This window comes from Macaca thibetana, chromosome 10, assembly GCF_024542745.1.
Source record: "Macaca thibetana thibetana isolate TM-01 chromosome 10, ASM2454274v1, whole genome shotgun sequence".
Lineage (NCBI taxonomy): Eukaryota > Metazoa > Chordata > Mammalia > Primates > Cercopithecidae > Macaca > Macaca thibetana.
Genome location: NC_065587.1, coordinates 19695969 through 19712725, shown reverse-complemented (window position 1 = coordinate 19712725; position 16757 = coordinate 19695969). Strand labels below are relative to the sequence as shown.

The 16757-nt window shown below is 45.7% G+C and overlaps 1 protein-coding gene across 4 annotated transcripts in view; it reads left to right on the top strand.

The window, feature by feature from the left end:
- Positions 1-4207: 4207 nt before the first annotated feature.
- The window catches only part of RNF185 (ring finger protein 185), a 47370-nt gene continuing 34820 nt past the window's right edge, over positions 4208-16757 (top strand). For 2 of the 4 annotated variants that reach the window (XR_007729263.1, XM_050806766.1), the window contains exon 1: positions 4230-4375. The gene's annotated coding sequence lies outside the window, so the exon portion shown is untranslated. Of the gene's footprint in view, positions 4376-5501; positions 5647-16757 lie in introns of all 4 variants that reach the window. The other 2 variants (XM_050806767.1, XM_050806765.1) reach the window with 2 other exon arrangements.

The following is a 16757-nucleotide window of genomic DNA, read 5'->3' as shown; positions in this document are numbered from 1 at the left end:
GCCTGTAATCCCAACAGTTTGGGAGACCAAACTGGGAGGATCCCTTGAGGTCAGGAGTTCGAGACCAGCCTGGGCAACAGCGAGACCCTGTCTCTACAAAAAATTTAAAAATATTAGCTGGTGTGGAGCGTGCTTGTAGTCACAGTTATTCAGGAGACTGAGGTGGGAGGACCACTTGAGCCTGGGAGTTGAAGGCTGCAGTGAGTCAGGATGGTGTGCCACTGCACTCCAGTCTGGGCCACAGGCTGAGAACATGTTTTTGTTTTGTTTTGTTTTTTGTTTTTTGTTTTTTTTTGAGACGGAGTCTCGCTTTGTCGCCCAGGCTGGAGTGCAGTGGCGTGATCTCGGCTCACTGCAAGCTCCACCTCCTGGGTTCACGCCATTCTCCCGCCTCAGCCTCCTGAGTAGCTGGGACTACAGGCGCCCGCCACCTCGCCCGGCTAGTTTTTTCTATTTTTTAGTAGAGACGGGGTTTCACCGGGTTAGCCAGGATGGTCTCGATCTCCTGACCTCGTGATCCGCCGGTCTCGGCCTCCCAAAGTGCTGGGATTACAGGCTTGAGCCACCACGCCCGGCCGAGACCATGTTTTTTTTTAAAATAAAAAATAGATAATGGATTGACTGATAGAGAAAGCTCACTCTGTGCTGAACTTGTTCCAAGTATCCTCATAACAACCTTTTGAGGTAGGAAGAAATTGGAACACACCTGTGGTTAAACAAATTGAGTTTATCACTTGTTATGGGGTAAGGGTGTGAGGACATGAATCATGAAAAACAATAGGGCGGCTGCGCTTGGTGGCTCACATCTGTAATCCCGGCACTGTAGAAGCCCAACGTGGGAGGATCACTTGAGGTCAGCAGTTCGAGACCAGTCTGGTCAACAAGGTGAAGCCCCGTCCCTACTAAAAATGCAAAAATTATCCGGGTGTGATGGTGGGCACCTGTAATCCCAGCTACGCGGGAAGCTGAGGCAGAAGAATCACTTGAATCCAGGAGGTAGAGGCTGCAGTGAGCCGAGATTGCACCACTGCACTCCAGTCTGAGTGACACAGTGATACTCTGTCTCAAAAACAAACAAACAAACAAAACAAGGGGACATCTCAGTAACAAAGTGTTACAAAAGACACATAGGATTTGGGCTTGCATTAGGTGATTTGGAGTAGGGTTTAAGAAAATGAGGTTTTCTGGATTGGATGCTGTCTATGAGCGAATACCCTGACAAACGTTATTTAGAAGGAGGGGGCTGGGTGCAGTGGCTCATGCCTGTAATCCCAGCACTTTGGGAGGCCAAGGCGGGCGGATCACGAGGTTAGGAGATCGAGACCATCCTGGCAAACACAGTGAAACCCCGTCTCTACTAAAAATACAAAATATTAGCCGGGTGTGGTGGCGGGCGCCTGTAGTCCCAGCTGCTCGGGAGGCTGAGGCGGGAGAATGGCATGAGCCCAGGAGGCAGACGTTGCAGTGAGCCGAGATCGCGGTACTGCACTCCAGCCTGGGCAACAGAGCGAGACTCCGTCTCAAAAAAAAAAAAAAAAAAAGAAAAGAAATGTTTGGCCATTTTTGTAGTCTGAACAATGCTCATGTTTTGTCTGGGTTCAGACATGATTCGAGTGGTTTTGTTATTGTCTTGATCCATCATGGTCACATAGTGGTCTTGTTTGATGCTGTTCTGTGAAGTTTTTATGTTCAATAAGAGAACACACTAAGGTCTATTTGTGAGTTCCAGACCATCTCCTGAATATCAGGGGCTGTTTTTCTTTTAGAGCCTGGTTTCGAATCCAGGTTTGTGTGGCTGGATACGTCCCCTGTATTACTTCTTCATCACAGGAACTTGAGAAGGTGGCTGGCAGACTAGGAATTTCATCTATGAGCTTATTTCATCTACTTTTTTGGGTGTGTGACGGAGTTTTGCTCTTGTCACCCAGGCTGGAATACAATGGCGCAATCCTGGCTCACTGCAACCTCTGTCTCCTGGGTTCAAGCAATTCTCCAGCCTCAGCTTCCCAAGTAGCTGGGATTACAGGCACCCGCCACCATGTCCAGCTAATTTTTGTATTTTTAGTAAAGACGGGGTTTCACCATGTTGGCCAGGCTGGTCTTGAACTCCTGACCTCAGCTGATCTGCCTGCCTCGGCCTCCCAAAGTGCTGGTATTACAGGCGTGAGCCACTGAGCCCGGCCTTTATCTACTATGTTCACCTACTCAAGTCCAATCCCTAACAGTTCCTGGGTAACTGTAGGCATTTCATAATATTTGTTGAATGAATGAAATGGCTGTCAAGAACTCCAATTATTGCTTGAGTGCAAGTCACAAGCTCCATCACCTATCAGTATGTGATTTGATACAATATGTATTAACAGCTAATCCACAATCCATATTCAAATTTCGTTACTTGTCCCAATATTGTCCATTACAACTATTCCACCACCACCACCACCACCTCAGTCCAGGGTCCTATTTAGAATCACACACCATGTTTTGTTGTCATGCCTCTTTAGTCTTCTTTAACTTCTTTAAACTGGAACAGTTCCTCGGCTTTTCTGTTTTTCATGACAATGAATTATTTTGTAGAGAGTGTCCTTCATTTGGGGTTCTCTAGCGCTTCCTCATGAGATGTGCACGGTGCACTTCTGACAGAAATACCACAGAAGAGATGTATCCTCAGTGCATTTTATTAGGAGGCCCTTGATCTGACCCACTAACTAGTGGTGTTAACTTTGATCACTTTGATCCGTTTGTTCTGCTAGGTTACACCTCTGTAACATCACCGTTTTCCCTTTGTAATCAATAGGTAATTTGTGGGAGACACTTTTACTGTTTTAAACATCCCATTTCTATAGTTCTACCACACATTATTGATTTTCTAACTCCACCATGTTTTGTCATACCCTACCTTGTTTTAACCTGATGGTCTCTCTTAGCTGAGAGAGCCAGACAGACTCCATTTTAGTTCCTTCACTTACAGCCCCTTTACCTCCCTCCCTTAAGGGCATAACTAGAGTAAACTGACTCAAAGCATGTCCAGAAATGCACTTACTGATAAGATACTGAGGCAAGCTGCACCAGCAGCTCCTGGGGATGCGCTCCCTGGATGGCACCCAAAGCCCCTGCATTTCTCTCTTTGTGATAGTTTAAGCCCCTGCACCTGGAACTGTTTATTTTTTTGTAACTGCTTTTGTAACCAATTAATTTTTTAACTTTTTGCCAGTTCTGCTTCTGTAAAATTTTTAGTAGAGACAGGGTAAAAATTGCTTCAGCTAAACTCCCCCTCCCCTATTTAGACCACGGTATAAAAACAAAACTAGCCCCTTCCTCGGGGCCGAGAGAATTTCGAGCGTTAGCCGTCTGTCGGTCACCGGCTAATAAAGGACTCCTGAATTTAGCTGTCTCTCGGTCGCCGGCTAATAAAGGACTTCTGAATTCGTCTCAAAGTGTGGCATTTCTCTCTAACTCACTCGGTTACAACAATTTATTAGTTGGCATTCTACTAAAAGGAAGACTTTCCCTTCACCCATTAATATACTCACTTCTTTATGTCTGTAAAGACTCATGGATTACTATTTTATTCAATTAGTTATACTGTATTACTATTACTCCATATTTTGATTCTGAAATCGCCCTGACTTGGCCAGTGGGATCTCTTTAAAGACAGCTCCTGTGTTCTTTGACATATTCCCATGATTCTTATTACCATCATCCTTATATTCTGGTGTAACAAGATGTTCCAAGTTTATCTGGTACTTTCCGGAATGTTTTCTTCCTTTCTCTTTCTTTTTTTCTTTTTGAGACGGAGTCTCGCTCTGTCGCCCAGGCTAGAGTGCAGTGGTGCGATCTCAGCTCACTGCAATCTCCGCCTCCCGGGTTCAAGTGGTTCTCCTGCCTCAGCCTCCCGAGTAGCTGGGATTACAGATGTGCGCCACCACGACCGGCTAATTTTTGTATTTTTAGTACAGAGGGGTTTCACCATGTTGGCCAGGCTGGTCTCGAACTCCTGACCTCATGTGATCCATCCTGCCTCGGCCTCCCAAAGTGCTGGGATTACAGGTGGGAGTCACTGCGCCTGGTCGGAAATCAGTTTTTTTCTTTCAGGAGCCCCGAACCCAAGTTCTTTGAAAAGCTGCCGAAGAGCTCCAGGGTTCCTCCGCTTCCTGCCCGCAGGCGGAACCTTAGAGTTTAGGACATGGAGATAAACCTCTTCCGGTTGGGGCCGGAAGTCCCTCCGAGAGAGGCGGCTTCGCGTCATGTGACTGGAGTCCGCGTAGGAGGGGTCAGAGGTCCTACCCAACAGATTGACGCGGCGATAGTATTGGCCGTGTAGCCGAAAAACTGATTGACTGGGCGGCCCCCCACGGCGTTAACTGCGCAGAGGCAGGTATGTGAGGGGCTGGGGTTGGGGCGGGGACCGCCAAGGTTTAGGGACGGGGGCGGGAGACCCGGGTCCGCCTTCCCGGGACACACGGGCTTCAACATCTGAGCCCAGGGGCCCAGAGACAGCAAGACCGGTGGTGCCTCTGGTCCCCGAAAAGAGGACGGGCTGGCGTTGTGGTTCTGCGTCCCATGATTACAGATTGGGGAAACTGAGGCCTTGAGAAAGAGAAGAGCTCCCACAAGCTCTCCTTTCGAGGCATGGGCACTGATTCCCATTCTGTCCCCCGTGCGAGGCCGCCTGTATCATCTGGGAGTGCATTTCACGAGTTTGCCCTGAGTGGAGAAGCAGAGGCCGGGGAGCGCGGTGAACAGAGTTGGGCTGAGAGTAAGAGACCTGGATTCGAGACTTCTCCACCGACAATTTTGCGTTCTGGGCCAAATCTCTTTCCTGTGCTGGGCCTCAGTTTCCTCGTGTCTAAAACGGGGCAGTGTTTCTCAAAATATGGTTCTTACACCATCTGCTTTGAAATTCTCTGAGATGCCGGCTTTACAGTGCGGGACTCAATTCAGACTTCTGGTTTAGAATCTGAACTTATGCCTAGGAGGGTCCTGTATATACTGATGTTTGAATCTCGTTGATTTTAAGTGCTTTCCTGCTGTGAGCACTAGATATCCATTCTTCGCTTTGAGGCAGCTGGTGCCAGGTCAGGAACTTTGAAAGAACTGGAATGGTTAGCTCAGTAAAGACAGCACTGGAAGGGAATTAACTTTTTAAAAATTGAAAATAGGCCGGGCGCGGTGGCTCAAGCCTGTAATCCCAGCACTTTGGGAGGCCGAGACGGGCGGATCACGAGGTCAGGAGATCGAGACCATCCTGGCTAACACGGTGAAACCCCGTCTCTACTAAAAAATAGAAAAAACTAGCCGGGCGAGGTGGCGGGCGCCTATAGTCCCAGCTACTGGGGAGGCTGAGGCAGGAGAATGGCGGGAACCCGGGAGGCGGAGCTTGCAGTGAGCCGAGATCACGCCACTGCACTCCAGCCTGGGCGACAGAGCGAGACTCCGTCTCAAACAAAAAAAAAAATTGAAAATATTGTTAATGGCAAAGGGGACTTCCACTTCATCTTTAGGCTAAAAGAGGCAGAACTAGGACTAACAGGTGAATTCTACAAGAAGACAAGATTTTTGCTTAATAGAAGAACTTAAATGGAAGAATCATCAGAGTTGACCAGCGATGGAGTGAATGGATTGCCTCCGTGCCTCCTTTCGAGAGAGGTATATAGGTATTAGATGAAGGTCCTTTCCAATTTGAAAGTCTGTGATTCTAAGGAGTTGTTCTGCATCTATCTGGTGCTGACTCTGCCCTTAGGGCAAATGTGACTTTTTTCTTCTCTCTTTTCTTGACACTTCCATCACTTTAGCCTACATCTCCTGTAAATAAGGCCAATGCCTCTGACCTTACGTAATCTCTTCCTGGTTGTCCTGGGCACCATCCTTCTTTTCAAGGACTTTGGAATGACCCAATATCTGATAGACGCACCTTAAATGTTTGTTGAATGAATAAGTAAACTGGGTCCCACCCCATGGGTTAGTAGCTTTTTTCTAAGAACAACTTGGAAATGCCTCTGAAGATTTGATGTTTGACCAGGAGAAGCCAGTGAACTCTCAGTCACAAAATTGAGGACTCCCAGTTGGGAGGACCCCTTGAGGTTGTTCAGACCAGCCTTCTCCTCCCTGAAACATAATCCCTGCTTGAATCCTCTCTTCAGCAATATGTGTATACATGTGAGAGAGTTTTTGCAGTCTGTTGGCTAGCTTTCCGTGCATCATATAAAAACAGTCCTCTTATAGACTTGACTTGCCAGTTCGCACACACCACCAGTTCCAGCTAATTTTGTGTGTGTGTGTGTGTATTTAGTAGAGATGGGGTTTCACCATGTTGACCAGGCTGGTCTCGAACTCCTGACCTCAAGTGATCCGCCTGCCTCAGCCTCCCAAAGTGCTGGGATTACAGGTGTGAGCCACTGTGCCTGGCCTCTAGCATACCTTTAGTTTTCTAATCAAACATTATTATGTCCTTATTTTGTGCATTACAGAGCTCGCCTAAGTCACTTTTTCAACACCTGCTAGAATGCTTAGGAATGTTTATGTTATCTTAGGGAGCAGAGGCTCCATATTATGACCCAGTTCTGCTGACTTGCTCCCCTGCCCCCACAAAAAAAAGGTTAGGGTTGAGCCAAAACTTCCTGCCAGTGTTTATCGACTTGTATTTCCCAAGATTAAAAAATAAAAAAGTTGTGAAATGCTTATTCAGATCTTATCCAGGTACTGGGTAAAATGATCTTAATTTGTTGGAGTTTTTAGAACTTCTTGATCTAAAAGTTTCCTTTTAAAGAAGCATCTGAATTAACATTCTCATAAGTGTGTTCTTCAGGCCACTGGTCTGAAGAAATGGCTCTGAAAAAAGGATTTGATGCTAACAATAAGTTTGAGAAAGCCACATACCATTATTCTTTCTTGAAGCTTCTCAATATGTAATACCACATTAAAAGCACTGAGAGGTCCTGCAATAAGGAAATGTGCTTTATAAGCCAAGATAATAACTTGTTTCATTTGTTTAATCTACTTGATGTAAAATCTTTTTTTTTTTTTTAATTGAAGCACACATTAGCAAATTCTGACCTAGAGTGGGGATCCTCTTACTGTATATAGCCTGTGAACCAAACTTGGACCTACTGCTTGTTTATATGGTCTGTGAGCTAAGAATGCTTTTTACATTTTTCTTTTTTTTTTTGGACGGAGTCTTTCTCTGTCGACCAGGCTGGAGTGCAGTAGTGTCATCTTGGCTCACTGCAAGCTCCGCCTCCGGGTTCACACCATTCTCCTGCCTCAGCCTCCTGAGTAGCTGGGACTACAGGCGCCCGCCACCACGCCTGGCTAATTTTTTGTATTTTTAGTAGAGACGGGGTTTCACCGTGGTAGCCAGGATGCTATCGATTTCCTGACCTCGTGATCCACCCGCCTCAGCTTCCCAAAGTGCTGGAGTTACAGGCTTGAGCCACCAACATTTTTCTTTTTTGTTTTGAGATGGCGTCTGGCCGTGTTGCCCAGGCTAGAGTGCAGAGGCGTGATCTCAGCTCACTGCAAGCTCCACCTCCTGGGTTTGCACTGTGTTAGCCAGGGTGGTCCATCTCCTGACCTCGTGATCTGCCTGCCTCGGCCTCCCAAAGTGCTAGGATTACAGGCATGAGCCACCATGTCTGGCCTGCTTTTTACATTTTTAAATGATGGGAAATAAAAGAATAATAATATTACATAGGTGACAATTACAGGAAAATAAAATTTCAGTGTTCATTTCAGCCACACCCATTTATTTATATTTATACATATATATTTACATATTTTCTTTGGGTACTTTAATGCTACTCAGTGGAGTTGATTAGTTGCCATAAAAACCATATGGTCGGCCGGGCGCGGTGGCTCAAGCCTGTAATCCCAGCACTTTGGGAGGCCGAGACGGGCGGATCACAAGGTCAGGAGATCGAGACCATCCTGGCTAACATGGTGAAACCCCGTCTCTACCAAAAATACAAAAAAAACTAGCCGGGCGAGGTGGCAGGCGCCTGTAGTCCCAGCTACTCGGGAGGCTGAGGCAGGAGAATGGCGTGAACCCGGGAGGCGGAGCTTGCAGTGAGCTGAGATCCGGCCACTGCACTCCAGCCTGGGCGACAGAGCAAGACTCCGTCTCAAAAAAAAAAACAAAAAAAACAAAAAAAAAAACCATATGGTCGACAGAGTCTAAAGTATTTACTCTGTGGCCCTTTACAGAAAAAAATTGCCAATTCCTGACCTGCATCATGTACTTTTTTTTTTTTTTTTTTTTGAGACAGTGACTCGCTCTGTTGCCCAAGGTGGAGTGCAGTGGCACAAACGTAGCCTACTACAACCTTGACCTCCTGGGCTCAAGCCATCTTCCCACCTCAGCCACCTGAGTAGTTGGGACTACGGGCACATACCACCACACCCAGCTAACTTTCAAATTTTTTGTAGAGACGAGGTCTCACTATGTTGCCCAGGCTGGTCTCAAACCCCTGAGCTCAAACGATTCTCCTGCCTCAGCCTCTCAAAGTGCTGGGATTACAGGTATGAGCCACCACTCCCAGCCATATATTGTTTTTCAACTTTTTATTTTATTTGTTTATTTTTTTATTTTTGAAACGGAGTCTTCCTCTGTCTTCCAGGCTTGAATGCAGTGGCGCGATCTCAGCTCACTGTAACCTCCACCTTCCGGGTTCAAGCTATTCTCCTGCCTCAGCCTCCTGAGTAGCTGGAACTACAGGCGCACACCACCTCGCCTGGCTAATTTTTGTATTTTTAGTGGAGACAGGGTTTCCCATGTTGGCCAGGATGGTCTCGATCTTCCGACCTCGTGATCCACCTGCTTCAGCCTCCCAAAGTGCTGGGATTACAGGCTTTAGCCACCGTGCTTGGCCCCTTATTATTTTTTAGATGGAGTTTCACTCTTGTTGCCCAGGCTGGAGTGCGATGGCACAATCTCCGCTCACTGCAACCTCTGTCTCCCAGGTTCAAGCAATTCTCCTGCCTCAGCCTCTCAAGTAGCTGGGATTACAGGCATGTGCCATCACACCCGGCCAATTTTTATATTTTTAGTAGAGATGGGTTTCACCATGTTGGCCAGGCTGGTCCTGAACTGCTGACCTCAGGAGATCCACCCGCCTTGGCATCCCAAAGTGCTGGGATTACAGCCGTGAGCCACTGCGCCTGGCCCTTTTATTTTGAAATAATTTTAACCTTATACTAAACTTGCAAAAATAATCCACAAACTTTCTGTGTATTTGTCATCTAACTTCACCTAATGTCAAAACTGTACATAATTATATCAAAATTATCCAAACAAGAAATTTAACATTAATACAATATTACTAGCTAATCTAGAGACTTTATTCAAATTTTGCCATTTGTCCTACTATATCCTTTTTCTGTTTCAGGACCCGATCCTGGATCCTACATCACATTTAGTTATCAAGTCTCCCTGGTGTCATCAGATATCTGAGACAGTTCCTCATTGTCTTTTTTTTTTTTTTTTTTGAAACGGAGTCTCACTCTGTCACCCAGGCTGGAGTACAGTGGCACGATCTCAGCTCACTGCAACCCCCCACTGCTGGGTTCAAGCGATTCTCCTGCCTCAGCCTCTGGAATAGCTGCAATTACAGGCATGTGCCGCCATGCCCAGCTGTTTTTTGTATTTTTAGTAGAGATGGGGTTTCACCATGTTGGGCAGGCTGGTCTTGAACTCCCAACCTCAGGTGATCCACCTGCCTCAGGCCTCCCAGAGTTCTGGGATTGCAGGTATTGCCACCACACCCGGCCTGCATTTGCACTAAAATTTATTTTCTTTAAATTTTTTGTCTGTTTGTTTTTGAGACAGAATTTCACTCTTATTGCCCAGGCTGGAGTGCAGTGGTGCGATCTTGGCTCACCGCAACATCTGCCTCCTGGGTTCAAGCGATTCTCCTGCCTCAGCCTCCCGGGTAGCTGGGATTACAGGCATGCACCACCACGCCCGGCTAATTTTGTATTTTTTTTTTTTTTTAGTAGAGACAGGGTTGCTCCATATTGGTCAAGCTGGTCTTGAACTCCCGACCTCAGGTGATCCATCTGCCTCAGTCTCCCAAAGTGCTGAGATTACAGGCGTGAGCCACCGCGCCTGGCCATTTGCACTCAAATTTATGAGGGTTCCAGTTTCTCCGCATCCACAACAACACTTGTTATTGCCCACTAAAAAAATTATACTCTCCTAGTGGGTGTAAAGTGATATCTCATTGTGGTTTTGATTTGCATTTCCTTAATGGCTGACGATGATGATGATGTTCTTATTGGTCATCTGCATATCTTATTTGGAGAAATGTCTGTTTAGCTCTTTTGCTCATTTTGTAATTGAGTTATTTGTTATCATGTACAACTTTGAATGTAGGTATTCAAAGAGTTTGCAGATCCCTTGAAACAACTCAATGATCTGACCTGCAAATTCTGAGGCAATGCCAGTATCTCCCTGATCTGAATGTAGTTGGATCTGGACATACTGAAGCACAAAGTAAATTTCCATTTGAGGCTACTGACCACGCAGAGCTTGACTCAAACCCAGCCACTTCTGGCCATGTGGAGTTGGAGTGGCCATGGTCAAGTGAAAGAAAGGGTACTGTTTGTGTCCAGAAATGAGGTTGTCAACCAAGATATGATAAGACCAGTTGGGGAGCCTTCATTTTGGGTGCTACTCTGGTGTATGTCTGGTTATAGGCAGGGAGTCGAGGAGTCAGTGGTGGTTTGAATGCTCAGGACTAGCTGCTCATAGCTACATAACTACAGTGCACCTAGGCCTATCTTGATCCTACAGCATTCAACTGTAACCAGACCATCTTGGACATGTACCTTGAAACAAACAAAAACTTCAGTAATGTAAATTGTGAAAGTAATATATGCTTATTTTATTATTATTAATTTTTTTTTTTTTTTTTGAGACGGAGTCTCGCTCTGCCGCCCAGGCTGGAGTGCAGTGGCCGGATCTCAGCTCACTGCAAGCTCCGCCTCCCGGGTTCACGCCATTCTCCTGCCTCAGCCTCCCGAGTAGCTGGGACTACAGGCGCCCGCCACCTCGCCCGGCTAGTTTTTTGTATTTTTTAGTAGAGACGGGGTTTCACCGTGTTAGCCAGGATGGTCTCGATCTCCTGACCTCGTGATCCGCCCGTCTCGGCCTCCCAAAGTGCTGGGATTACAGGCTTGAGCCACCGCGCCCGGCCATTATTATTAATTTTTAGAGATGGAGTCTTGCTCTGTTGCCCAGGCTGGAGTGCAGTGGCACAATGCCGACTCACTGCAGCCTCCATCTCCTAGATTGAAGCAATTCTTGTGCCTCAGTTCCCGAGTAGCTAGAATTACAGGCACGTGCCACCATGCCCGACTAATTTTTGCATTTTTAGTAGAGGGGGGTTTCATGATCTTGGCCAGGCTGGTCTGGAACTCCAGACCTCATGAGAGTGATCCACCTGCCTCAGCCTCCCAAAGTGCTGGGATTACAGGCATGAGCCACCATGCCCCGCCAATGTGCTCATTTTAGACATTTTGGAAAATGCAGAAAAATCTTCATCTCCCCACCCTAATCATCCCTAGCTCTAGTATCTAGAGAACCTTTGTTACAATTGCTATATTTCCTTCTTGTTTCCTGCCACGGGGCACATTTGTTTTTGTGTGTGGTTTTTTTTTTTTTTTTTTTTTTTTTTTTGAGACGGAGTCTCGCTCTGTCACCCAGGCTGGAGTGCAGTGGCCGGATCTCAGCTCACTGCAAGCTCCGCCTCCCGGGTTCACGCCATTCTCCTGCCTCAGCCTCCCGAGTAGCTGGGACTACAGGCGCCCGCCACCACGCCCGGCTAATGTTTTGTATTTTTAGTAGAGACGGGGTTTCACTGTGTTGGCCAGAATGGTCTCGATCTCCTGACCTCGTGATCCGCCCGCCTTGGCCTCCCAAAGTGCTGGGATTACAGGCGTGAGCCACCGTGCCCGGCCCACGGGGCACATTTGTAATAGTTGGAATCACTCACTGTACACAGTTCCATATCTTGCTTTTTCTTATTAAAATCTAAAACTGAAGAAAAAACACATTTTAATGTTAATGTCTCCATGTTTTTGCCAGCCATCTCATAAGCATTACTTCTTTTTTTTTTTTTTTTTGGCGGGGGGGACAGAGTCTGGCTCTGTTGCCCAGGCTGGAGTGCAATGGTGCGATCTCGGCTCACTGCAACCTCTGCCTCCTGGGTTCAAATGATTCTCCTGCCCCAGCCTCCCGAGTAGCTGGTATTATAGGCACCTGCCACCACACCCAGCTAATTTTTGTGTTTTTGGTAGAAACGGGATTTCACGATGCTGGCCAGGCTAGTCTCGAACTCCTGATCCCAGGCGATCCACCCACCTCAGCCTCCCAAAGTGTTGGGATTACAGGCGTGAGCCACCGCGCCCAGCCTATAAGCATTACTTCTGATGGCCTGCATAGATTTCCATTTCCTTAACTGTTCATTTATTCAATAAGTCTTATTATGTAGACATAATGTGTATAATAAGCACTTGGTATGTTCTTAGTGGGATAGAAATGTAGTTTTGATTTTTTTAAATAAGGAGCATAGATTTTCTTATAATTTTTTTTATTGTGGTAAGATGTACATAGCATAATATTTACCGTTTTAACTAATTTTATTTATTTAAATTTTTTTGAGATAGGGTTTCACTCTGTGGCCTAGGCTGAAGTGTAGTGGCAGCTCACTGTAGCTTCAACCTTTGGGGCTCACGCAATCCTCTTGCCTCAGCCTCCTAAAGTGCTGGGATTACAGCAGTGAGCCATTGTGCCTGGCCATTTTTAACTATTTTTAAATGTACAATTCAGTGGCATTAAGTAAATTCACAATGTCATATAACCATCACCACTATTTCCAAAACTTTTTCAGCTTACCAAACAGAAACTCTACCCATGAAGCAATAACTCCTTATTCTCTCCTCCCCCCAGCTCCTGGTAACCTCTGATCTACTTTCTATCTCTATGAATTTGCCTATTCTAGATATTTCCAATAAGATTCTAATAAGAAAATCACACAATATATGACCTTTTATGGAAATGTAGGGGTTTTTTTTTTTTCCTTTTTTTTCTTTTTCTTTTTTTTTTTTTTTTGAGACAGAGTCTCACTCCGTTGTCACCCAGGCTGAGTGTAGTGGTATCATCTCAGCTCACTTCAACCTCCGCATCCTGGGTTCAAGCAATTCTTGTGCCTCAGCCTCCCAAATAGCTGGAATTACAGGCGCTTACCACTACACCTGTCTTATTTTTGTGTTTTTAGTAGAGATGGGGTTTTGCCACTTGCCCAGGCTGGTCTCGAACTCCTGACCTCAAGTGATCTGCCCGCCTTGGCCTCCCAAAGTGCTGAGATTACAGGCATGAGCCACTGTACCTGGACCTAGTTTTTTTAATTGTAGTGAAATTCATATAAAATTTACCATCTTAACCATTTTTTAAGTATACAGCTCAGTGGTACTAAGTATGTTCATATTCTGGAAGCATCACCACCATGTACCTCCAGAACTGTTTTCGTCTTGCAAAAGTAAAACTCTGTGTCTGTTAAACAATAACTCCCTATTTCTTTTTCACCCTAGCCACTACCAACCACTATTCCACTATCTATGATTTTAAGTACATCATATAAGTAGAATCATACAAGTAGAATTATACAGTATTTGTCCTTTTTTTTTTTTTGAAGATGAGGTCTAACCGTGTGGCTGGTGTCAGACTCTTGGGTTTAAGCGATCTTTCTGCCTCAGCCTCCCAAGTAGCTGGGGTTACGTGTGGACACCACTGCACCCAGCTTAGTATTTGTCTTCCTTTGACTGACTTATTTCACTTAACATGATGTTCTTGAGGTTCATTTATGTTGCAGCATATGTCAGAATTTTTCTTCCTTTTGAAGATAAAATGATATTCCATTGTATGTATTTTGCTTATCCATTCATCTGTTGATGCACACTTGGATTGCTTCCATGTTTCAGCTATTGTGAATACTGCTACTCTTTGCAACCTTGCTTTCAATTATTTGGGTACATACCTAGAGGTAGAATTGCTGGATCATATGGTAGTTCAGTTTTTAAGTTTTTTGAGGAACCTCCGTGCTGTTTTCCACAGCAGCTGTACCTTTACATTCCCACCAACAGAGCACAAGGGTTCCATTTCTCTACATCCTTGCCAAAACTTGTTATTTCCCAGTTTTATAAAAATAGTAGTCATTCTAATGGTATCTCATTGTGCTTTTGATTTGCATTTCCCTAATGATTAGTGATGTTGAGCACACTTCTGTGTGCTTTTGGGACATTTGTATATCTTTGAAGAAATGTCTCTATTCAAGTCCTTGGCCCCCTCCACCCTTTTAAAATTTTTTTTTGAGACAGAGTCTGTCTCTCTCTTGCCCAGGCTCGAGTGCAGTAGTGGAATCTGGGCTCACTGCAACCTCTTGCCTCCTGGGTTCAAGCAATTCTCTTGCCTCAGCCTCCCAAGTAGCTGGAAGTACAGGTGTGTGCCACCACACCTGGCTAATTTTTTTGTATTTTTAGTAGAGACAAAGTTTTGCTGTGCTGCCCAAGCTGGTCTCGAACTTCTGACCTCAAGTGATCCGCCTGCCTCAGCCTCCCAAAGTGCTGGAATTACAGGCCTGAGCTACCATACCTGGCCCCACTTTTGAATTAGGTTGTTTTGTTGTTAAGTTTTAGGAGTTCTCTGTATATTCTAAATATTAATTCCTTTTCAGATATACGATTTGCAAATATTTTCTCCCATTCTGTGAATTGCCATTTACTCTATTGGTAGTGTCTTTTTATGCACAAAAATTTTAAATTTTTATGAAATCTCATTTGTCTACTTTTTCTTTTGTTACCTGTGCTTTTGGTGTCATTCCAAGAAATCATTGCCAGAAATACAGTTTTTAAAGTCATGACCAAGTGGCTGCTGGTTTAAAATTCTCAGAGGTGGCCCTAATTGCTGCCTGGTTATCATACCCTACTTCTCTTTTTTTAATTTTTGTTTTTTTAAAGACAGGGTCTCTCTGTCGCCCAGGCTGGAGTGCAGTGGCGTAATCTCAGCTCACTGTAACCTCTGCCTCCCGGACTCAAGCAGTCCTCCATCTTTGCCTCTTGAGTAGTTGGGACCACAGGCATGCACCACTGCTCTTGGCTAATTTTTGTATTTTTTGTAGAGATGGGGTTTTGCCATGTTACCCAGACTGGTCTCAAACTTGTGGGCTCAAGTGATCTGTCTGCCTCCACCTTCCAAAGTGCTGGGATTACCAGCTGAGCCACCACGCCCGGCCTTCAAACCCTACTTCTCTACTCTGCTGTAGATGACATGAGTCCATCTCTTCATTTCACTGGTCATTGGGAACAAAGCATCCTGTCTTCCAGCTGGCCTGAGGACATGCAAAGATTAAAAGCAGCAATTCTATGTTCATTGAGCCAGATTGTGTCTGCTTCTATGGAAATGGCCTAGGGGACTGACTGGCCATTCTGTCCTGGGTCCAGTTGCCAGGTTAATTCCTATGATAGTTTCTATAGCACCTGACTCTGATACTCACTCTCCCAGTTGCTCCTCAGAAGTGCCTTGTGATGTAACAATGATGTGGTTTGTTTTTTTTTGAGACAGAGTCTAGCTCAGTTGCCCAGGCTGGAGTGCAGTGGCGCGATCTCGGCTCACTGCAAGCTCCGCCTCCCAAGTAGCTGTGCTCCTGCCTCAGCCTCCCAAGTAGCTGGGACTACAGGCGGCTGCCACCACTCCCGGCTAAGTTTTTTTTGTATTTTTAGTAGAGACGAAGTTTCACCATGTTAGCCAGGATGGTCTTGATCTCCTGACCTACTGATCCGCCTGCCTCGGCCTCCCAAAGTGCTGGGATTACAGGCGTGAGCCAGCACATCTGGCCAGATGTGGTCTTTATTTTTTATTTATTTAATTTATTTATTGAGACAGAGTCTCACTCTGTCACCCAGGGTGGAGTGCAGTAGCACGATCTTGGCTCACTGCAGCGTCCACCTCCTGGATTCAAGTGATTCCCATGTCTCAGCCTCCCAAGTAGCTGGGATTACAGACATGTGCCACCACGCCCAGCTAATTTGTATTTTTTGGTAGAGACAGGGTTTCACCATGTTGGCTAAGGTGGTCTCGAACTCCTGACCTCAGATGATCCACCCACCTTGTACTCCCAAAGTGCTGGGATCACAGGTGTGAGCTACCACGCTTGGCCAGGTTTTTATTTTTTAATATTTATTTATTTATTTTTGAGACAAGGTCTTTGTATGCTGCCCAGGCTGGTCTGAAACTCTTGGCCTCAAGCAATCCTTCTGCCTCAACCTCCTGAGTAGCTGGCATGTTCCACTGTGCCTGGCATGGTGGGGGTTTTTAAAGATGATCAGGTCTCTGAATACAGGAGTGGATCCTGGGCAAAGCCCAAGGAAGTTTCTTGTGTTTTTCTTAACACTATCATCTCTGCCAAGGTACTTCTTAGTGTGATAAGCTTTTTGTTTTTTAATAGTTACGTTCTGACTTGGTTATAAACTCCTTGAGCACAGGAACCAGGACCTTCTCTGATTTATTTATTCGTTTGTTTATGAAACGGGGTCTCACTCTGTCGCCCAGGCTGGAGTGTAGTGGCACGATCTTAGCTCACTGCAACCTCCGCTTCCTGGGCTCAAGCGATTCTTCTGCCTCAGCCTCCCTAGTAGCTGGGATTACAGGCGCCCACCACCAAGACCAGCTAATTTTTTTTTTTTTTGTATTTTTAGTAGAGATGGGG